Raw genomic sequence first — 9,580 nt, 5'->3', positions numbered from 1 at the left:
CTCCAAGGGCATCTTGGAATTCATTGAGTTTCACCTCCTCTTCCTCTTCGATTTCTTGTTGTCTAGTCCTTGATCTAGTTTGACCCATTTTGTTTGAAAGTTGTTGTTGAATTTTGGTGAAAATGACTATGAGTTGGTGATGGAATGAAAGATAAATGTTTGGTGAAGTGTTTAGCATATGGATCTCTAACACGAAAGGTTTGATGTTACCAAAGTCCTTTCGTGAATTGCTTATTGTGTTTGTTGACAATGTTTGATATGATAAGGTATAGAAAGACCTGAGATGTGTTACAGACCAAGCTATCTAGTAATGAGAGGATGCACTCATAGACTGGTTTTAACTTGTGTATAAATGCCTCTTAGGATGAGTTTATCCTAGATGTAAAGACACTCTAAAAAGTGATGTGTTGTTTTGATTCAAGCAATTACTGAAAAGAACTTAGGACAAGACCTCTTTATGCTTCGAGAGTTGAAATGGATTGATGATGTATGAATGTGAGAATGGATGGAATGTTTAAACTTCAATAAATACTTTGTGTTACAAATGGGACAAATTCTTCCTCTTCTCTTTCGGGGGTTGGTGGTTCTTCCCAAGCTATGTTATATGTGATGCAAATGTCTGGAAAGAAGGCAGGATTGATTTTGTCTCCCTTGTTTTTATGATAACTCAAAGCTCTATATTGAGTAAAATCTCTATTGTTCAAAGATTCTTGATCAAACTCGTTGGATTTTCCTTGAAGATATAGACGCATGTGATGTAAGAAGGTTCTATGTGAGACAAATATTTATCAATTGAGATAGAAAAGATTCCTTCTTTTGATGAAAGCCTTTGAGCTCAATGGTCTTTTCTTCAAATTGATATGTTGATGAATATTCTTCCTTCTCAAAATGTGAAGGATGGTCAGATAGTTTGATACTTTGTTTTGATTTTTTTCCAAATGTTGGTGTTGAAAATTTGTGTTGGATGAATACTTGTTTTTGAATTTGTCTTGATTTTATTTGACAAGAAAACATAGCAAGCACACAAACACAATAATGTTTCCTGAAAAGGCACAAATAGGTGTGGGTCTAAATCAACTCAATCTTTGAATTATAAGACACTTTTTCCAAAAAAAATTGAGTATGTTTTTAAAAAAATCCTGAAGTCAGCTCAGTTTATCACTGGACTTGACACAAAATGAAGACACTTCAAACACACTTTATCCCTAAGGTCAAATGGGTAGTTGCGATAATTTCAGCCCACATATTGATATTTCTTCAACTTTAGTACTAAATAACTTATGAATCTCGTCGTGGCAGGTAAGGATGTGATATACTAAGTCTTGCATGAGCATAACAAATAGATGATCCCTATGATGGGGGATTCACCACTTTTATCAAGCTACAAGTAGCCTTTCAAAAAGTTGTGTTTCTACTCTAGGAAATATGTATGGTGAGTATCTTGGGAGAAAAACCATCTATGCTCTTGCACTTAATTTATAACCAATATTCTCAATCAATAGAATGGGTGGGTTTCTACATAAAAAGGTGTCTAGTAATTGTCAATGTTTTTGGACATAAGTTCATTCTGCAGTGACTCACTTAAGAGCCTTGTAACTTGTGGTGGGGCCCATTTATCCATTCAGCAAGTTACATTGTAGGAACAACTATACCCAAGGCTACATCTTTTTCTCACACCTAATTTTTATAACAGCTCAAAGTATTTACCGCGCGAGGTCGTTCCCAAGAGTGATGGGTCTTTTGGCAGCCCTCTCTTAAAAAGATAAACTTTGAGTGTTACTAACACTTTTCACTTGCACCTAGGACCATGAAAGCCAAGGGAGAAGATAGTGTGTGTTAGAAGTAGGACCACTCGACAAACTTTGCACAAGTGTGCCAATCACCAAAAACTCTTGTTCTTTTTAACTGATTTTCATTGCAATGTGATCTAACTATTTGGATATGTTGCTCCAACAAAAATAGTGTTCTTTTTAACTTCAATGGCAAAATGTTTTGTAATCTAGGAATGGGAAATCCTAGTCAACTAAATTAAGAGCACATTTTGCTTGAAGTAAATCGATTTGAGAACAACTTTGACAAATTGGGGATTCTTTTTAACTTGCACAAAATGAAGTGTTGATTGTGAATTTTAGTTTGATGCAAGAAATAAAATTTACCTTGTTGATTTTAAGCACCGAAAGAAATTGTTCCTAACTTTGCAAAACATAAATTTGTGTGTTTGTTTTTGGGATTCTTTTTAACTTTGAACAAGTGTGATTCTTTTTTAGAGCTCCAAGCGAAAGATGTGGTTCTTTTTAAAACTCCAAATGAAAGTGTAGTTTATTTTAACCCAAAAGGAAAATGAATTTATTTTATCCTAACTTGAAAGACAAAGTTAGCAATATGAACAAATTTACTTCCTAAGATAAAATTGCTAAAAAATCCTATTGTAGGGGTTAGTCAAAACCTGCACAAAAGATAATTAGTTAGAAAAATTTGCATGTTTTGGTGGGCTTCTACAAGCCTAAAAATTTTGGTTTTCAGTTACAAGGAATTTTTCATACAACTTTCTGTTACAATAGTGCTACTTTGTGTGAAAAAAAAAGTGCTATTTAACACGAAGGCGCTAAAATGGAGACAATAATTCCAAAAGAAGCGCAAATTTGCTAAACAAAGAGACAATAGCGCTAAAAGAACTCTGTCGAACAGATTTAACTCTATCAAACAGAGAGCTAAAAGTGCTAAAACTAGGAATGATAGCGCTACTTTAGGGTCAATAGTGCTAGTTTGGGGACAATAGAGCTATTAGTAGGAACAATAGTGCTAAAGTACCAACTTGCGAAGGCATTAAAGTGAGAACAAAAACACAAGAGCGCGACGTGTGTGTCAATGAAAACATTTAAAAAGTTAGTAGTTTTCAAAATGGTTGCTCTTGGATTCACATCGGATTCACCAAATGATGCTCTGCAAAAAGGATTAGAAAATTTCCTTGATGGCAACACACACACAAAAAACAAGAATGACAAATGTCCACATGATATGGGTTGAGGGGAGAGGGGAGAAGCATTAAATGCTTGACATGACCTAAGGGTTAACTTGGGAGGTAAGTTTAATGTTGAGTTGAGTGAATAAATTCATTATTCAAGGAATAATGCCTTTATCCAATGACTAAAATCTTGTGCAAGAGTTAGTGAGGATAACCATGGTCAAAGCAATAAATTCTTGAGGAGACACATAGGTTACATGAGGGTTGAATTAGAGGTAAAGTCCCTAACCATGGGTGCAAGTTGATTTAACCATAAATGGTTATGTAAGAGTCATTAATGGTCATGTATGAGCCATTAGTGGTTTGGAAGACTTTAGAGGTTAGATTGTTGAACACATAAAGCATTAAATTCTTTTCAAAAACTTTGGAGACTTTGAGAAGTGACTTCAAATTGCTTAGGAATGTGACAATATTTAGGAGATGGATTAGGCTAATTAGGAATTATTAGAAAGTGGTTTGAAGGGTCTAGAAAGGGATTTAGGATTGCAAGTGGGTTTGGTGGATGAGGGAAAATAGGATTTTAAATTAAAATAAAATTAATTTATTTCAACTTGTGGTTGCAACTTGCATTTGTAGGAGAATGCAAGTGGGGGAAATAAATGTTTTATTTATTTATTTAAAAGAGGAAAGAGGATTAAATTAAATAAATAGAATTTATTCATTTAATTGATTGTGAATTTGATTTAATGAATTAATTAAAATATATTGAATAATTTATTTAATTAATAGGAGAATGATTTGAAGATAAATTAATTAAATGTTAATTTAATTAACTGTTGGCTAGTGGGTTTATTGATCAAATAAATAGTAAATATTCATTTAATTAAATGGACAGATTTATGTGACTATATTTAGAAACTTTTTTTAATTAGAAGATTTGTTTGAATATTCATAATCTAGTTTAGAAGACAAGATTGTAAGTGCAATCGAATAAAAGAAGGCAAATATATTAGGAATTAGATCAATATTAATATGAAATAGTATTTTTTTCTATAACCAAAGTGAAGTATTCAAGTTTAGAATTGAAGTGTATGCAAAAGAGTCAAATGAGGTGTTATAGTCACACATTTGAAGCATCCACCTATAGTGACATACAACATATAAGTAAAGGATTAAAGTATGCACTTTTATCATCTATATTTTTTTGCTCTACAGTCAACTTACTTAAGATGTGTAGTCTATTAACACTAACACTTACACTTTTGACATGTAGAATTATTGTATGCTTTGATTATTGTATGAATTGAATATGATAAATCATACTATGAATTGTTATGTTATTTATATGAAGTGTGTGATGCCTTATTTTTGCACCTAATGACAACTAGATCCATTATATGCTAGATATTTGTTGCATGGATTGTGTGGTTCTATGTACTTAATCATGTGGTGGATATCCTACTTAATGGTTTTTATATTTTTTCTATATGGGTATGAAATGTTAAGTGTATTATCTAATGTAGATCAAGTATTTTGTATTTTTTCAAAGTCACAATCTTTATAATGAATTTTAAATTTACATTTTATAGAAACCAAAACTTGTCATCACGTATAACTTAAAACATATATATTTACAAAGAGAAATCACTTTTTCTTATTTTTTCTTAAATTATTTAAATTAAAAATTGAAATGAAATTGAAAAATATCTATTATGAAATGTAGTTGTGACAAAAGATCATCTTGTAATGCAAAGTCAAAATATTGCAAAGTAGAATGGTTTGGAGGATTCCAACCAAATATCTATGAAATTTTGCAAAATCAAATGAACTTGCAAATGGGTCATGAGGGTTTTAATAACCAACAATTGAAGGGATCTTTAGGTGAAGACAAATTGACCTTGAGATGGATTTAGTCAAATTCCTTACTATCATGTAATTATCTTGCCAACTAAATATTACTTGTGTGGATAGTGTTGAACAAAACACTCCTTTGAATTTTGGGACAATAACAAATAGTATTTCACTTACCTTGAATTGCTAGATAACTATATACATATAGATGGAATGAATTTATATAGTCCATAATAGTGAAAGATAGAGTATCTAGATTGAGCTACATACTTGGATAGAAACATAATTCTTCTTTGTTTTCTAGCTTGGGGGGTAAGAATACCAATATATTCAATTCCTCTCTCATTTCCATGTTTGCTTCTTCTTTTGAGTGGTATTTTGCATATGATTTGATGTTATTCCTTGTGTGAATTTTTTTATTTTTCAAGGATTCTCTCTTATGCAAGAGGTGTGTATCCTTGTGTACAACCTCTTCTTCACTTGGCAATTCCTCTATTATTAACAAACTACTCACTTTGGTTCAAAATTGTTCTTTTTTTTAATAAGTCACAACCAAAGTAGTATTTTTAGCTTTTCCTTGGAGCTAAGAACTAGTTGAGTAGACTCAAACCTAAGACCTCCCATGTAGGAGGCTCATAGCTAACCGCTCCATTATGGAATGATCACATTGGGTCAAAAGTGTTCTATCCTTCATCAAGAATCACTTTTTCCTAGAAATAGGAAGAAGTTATGAGTTCTTGTTCTCCTTCCTTTCTTTTGGTCAATGATGTTAATTTTGTTCAAAATCTCCTCTTGGAGGTAGATGTCTTTTAGCAAAGATCTCTTCCTCCCCCTCCAAAGGATTCTCTTCACACTTGTTGCAAGACATCTCTTTTATAACTATATTTTCCTTGCTTCTAAGAATCCTATCTCTTTAGCTTGAATTTACATATATTGTTGCCTAAATGATATCCCCTTGCTATTGAATGTGTATATCCTTGTTTCCAAATTTATTAAGACATCAACATACCTTTATGTTGACATCTTAAGGGGGGGCATACATATCAGCCTCTTTATATTATATTATTTTTTATTTTGCATGCATTATATACAAGGTGTACATTATCCAAATTGAACCCAGTTATTATACAAGATGCTTCATTTCTAAAACTAGATGTAGTATTTTTATATGTCCTACACGAGATACATATTCTCGAAACTAGACCTAGTTCTTATTTGAGATGTTCCTAGAACCAAGTTACATATTTATTTTTATTACATGTAATATATAGGTCATTTCACTCTCAAAACCATATCTAGTTCTTATACGAGATGCTTGATTGTTAAAACTGGATAGTAATAGATGTAGTAGGGTGAGTTGACTAGAATAATACAGCTTGCTAGAACATTCATCACTTCCTTTTTAAGAGAGTAGAACTAGCTCATAATAAATCTTTCTAGACTATTCTGACTCTCCTTTACATGAATCACACAATATACCACAACTTTTTGTCTCATGAATATTCATGTTCTCATGGGTCACCTATCATAACATAGCTTTCTATCCTATCATTTCCACAACCCCTCTTTCTCTTCTTCTCATGGATCACTTAGCATAACATAGCTTTCTAGCTATTGGTATCAATTCCCTCTCTTTTTTCTTCCCCACAAGCTCATAGCTTTGTTATTTGTAGATCATGATTCATCACTTGATGCATGCTCTTTCTCTTTTTATGTGATCACTTGTGTTTTTTTTATAGCATTATGAGAATTTATATTAGTGACTAAGACATTTGATTATTGATGACTATTCACCATATTGACTTGGAGCCTTTTTTCTTATAGAATTACCCCTTTTGTTGTGTGTCTTTTGTCTTTAGTTCAACTAAAAAGAGAAAACAAACAAATAACAAATAAATCTAATAAAAAAAAAATTATCCTTGAAATGAATCTCAAATTTTCCCTTTCTTTCTTTTATTTGTTCATTAATTCACCCCAAAAGTTGTGGCAAAATGTAGCATAAATCCCCCTAAGATGTGGTTATTGTAGCCACCTAAAATTGTACCCTTGTATAATTTTGACCACATTGGGTCCCTACCTTAGTGTTTGTGCCCCTACGTTTGATTGGGACCTAATTCTGCTTGCACCATGCAAGAATGTCTTTATTTTGACCCCACACATTATTATCGCACCTTGTCCTAGCCCTAAATTGGGGTAGGACAAGAGTGCCATGCTCTGGTCCTCCTCAATTAAGGCCTCCTTAAAACTGTGATCCCTTTTTCAAATTTAAAAGGAATCTTTTCCCTCTGATTTTGAGATACACACACATGAGATCAAGCATTCAAGAAATTGAGCAAGCAATCAGTCTTCCTTCAAGCTTAGGATGATAACTCAAAGATGAATGAATAGTACCAAACCGGTACTGAGAGGGGGCGGTGAATCAGTACAGAGAAAAATACAGTCCAAAACTGGTTTGACAGCAAATACTCGAAATGATTGGCAAACAGTGATATTGGTTGAAATAGAGTGCAACTGGTAAGACCCAGAACGACTAAAACAATCATAAATTAGTTACTCACTAAGCTTTCCTCTTAGCTCAATACTACAACACCATTAGTCCCTCATGCATGAATAGGTAAACTATCATCAGATCTTCACAATAGTTAGTTCAACATGTTTTATAGACAAGCATAAAACACAGAACCATCATATGCTCAATAGGTAACAACAAAGCATCACAAGATAAAAGCATCTCACATGACACACATATTTTTCACGTGGAAAACCAACTGGGAAAAACCACGGTGGGAATGAATACCCACAAGCTGATTTTTGAACTCTTTAGAAGTCCGGTCTATTAGGAGCCTTGTCTGGTTAAAGACATTACAATAGGTTATGCTAGGAACCGATCCTGTTAGGGATCACCTGGTTAAGGGATGGCTATAATACTTGGTTAAGGGTTAAACTCGGTTAGGGTTACCTTGTTAGAGGATTTCAAGAACTCAATAGCTAAAGGATCTCTAGAGCTCTATAGCTTCCCAGAACTCAATAACTTCAAGTTACCTTGTTAAGGGATTTGTATCAAGTCGGTTAAGGCTACCTTGTTAAGGGGTTTGTATCAAGCCAGTTAAGGCTATCCTGTTAAGGGATTTCACAACTGTTGAAGTGGTTAAAGATCAACAGGAATTACAATGATCTGGTAACAGCACTCAATGCTAATATAGATCCGTTTCGGCTCCTCTTCACCTTCTGCACATTCACTTTGCAGATATCTCTTCTCTCCTTTGGTCTGGCAAGAATCACGTGTCACTTCCCTTGGATACATACATACAACTTTTGCCAACAACATTAGAAAGAGACACAACATCGACCTTATAGGAAACAGACAGGTCAGTAGCAAAAACCCTAAACCCTAAACCTATTAGGTTAAGCAATTCAAACGGTTCAATCCTGACCATTGAATCATACTACATTAAATGCAACACTCTTTAATTGATCTCAAGACATTCTCCATCATCCATTATCCACCGATTTCATGGCGGATGATAACCCATCACGCGTTATCACTGTTTGACAAGCGTTGCACATTCGCAACATAGATAGGGATAGTCTTCTTCATGCAAGATCCTTCACGTGCACAGGGCTTACATGGCAACATGATCTATTCTTTGTTATACTGCTAACTCATCACACAAAGATCACTGATTGAGTCACATAGGCTTGAGGTACTCCAACTAGAAATCTTGAAGTGGAAACTACCTACCAACCGATAGTCACACAATGCTTCCATGTGCCGGTTCCCATAACTACATGCCGGTTCATCTTGAACAAGTATACCACTTCACTTTGGCATATATACCAGTTCATACATATGCCAGTTCTCTCTTCTCACATATCACATGTGCTGGTTCACATCATGTCACATATTGACATCAATGACAACATACAATATCATTATGTCTTCATACCGGTTCACATAATGCCAACAATCTCCCCCTTTGGCATTGATGGCAATATACAAAGATATCTCTCCTCTTCACATTTTCTCCCCCATTTTCTACAAATATATTTTCCACTTCACTCCTTCTCCCCCTTTGACAACAATGCCAAAGTGGAGGTACAAGCATCCTTGTTCCATTATGTTGCTCCCCTTGAGGAGTAGCATCCTTCAACACATCAATCAACAAAAGTTTGACTATGCAACACCTGACTGATGTGGAACAAATACTTTTAGTTCACCTTCTGAAGGGGCAGTACTCCCAATTCACCTCTTAAATGCACAAATGTAGTCTTTGGGAGAGGCTTGGTGAATATGTCTGCTAACTGCTCCTTACTAGAAACATGTTCCAATACAATCTCTTTATTCTAAACCTTTCCCCTCAAGAAATGATACTTAAGCTCAAAATGCTTGGTTCTAGAATGTAAAACCGGATTCTTTGAAATATTGATAGCACTTGTGTTATCACAGAATATACTTACCGGTTCAGATACAAGGATGCTTCCCCTGTAGATTGAGAGATACAACTCTGCTTTTTACTCATCCATGAGACCAGTCTACCACCAAGAAAGAATGCACCACCGATTGTGCTTTTCCGGTCATCCATATTACCTGCCCAATCAGCATTTGTGAATACTTTCAGGTTGAAATCATTGTTGTATGGGTACCACAATCCATAATCAACTTTTCCCTTTAGATACCTAAGAATCTATTTGACTGCAACCAAGTGAGATTCTCTTGGATTTTCCTAAAACCTTACAGTAATGCCAACTGCATGTGCAATATCT

Source organism: Cryptomeria japonica, chromosome 7, assembly GCF_030272615.1.
Source record: "Cryptomeria japonica chromosome 7, Sugi_1.0, whole genome shotgun sequence".
Classification (NCBI taxonomy): domain Eukaryota; kingdom Viridiplantae; phylum Streptophyta; class Pinopsida; order Cupressales; family Cupressaceae; genus Cryptomeria; species Cryptomeria japonica.
Note: the sequence above shows the minus strand (reverse complement) of the source record.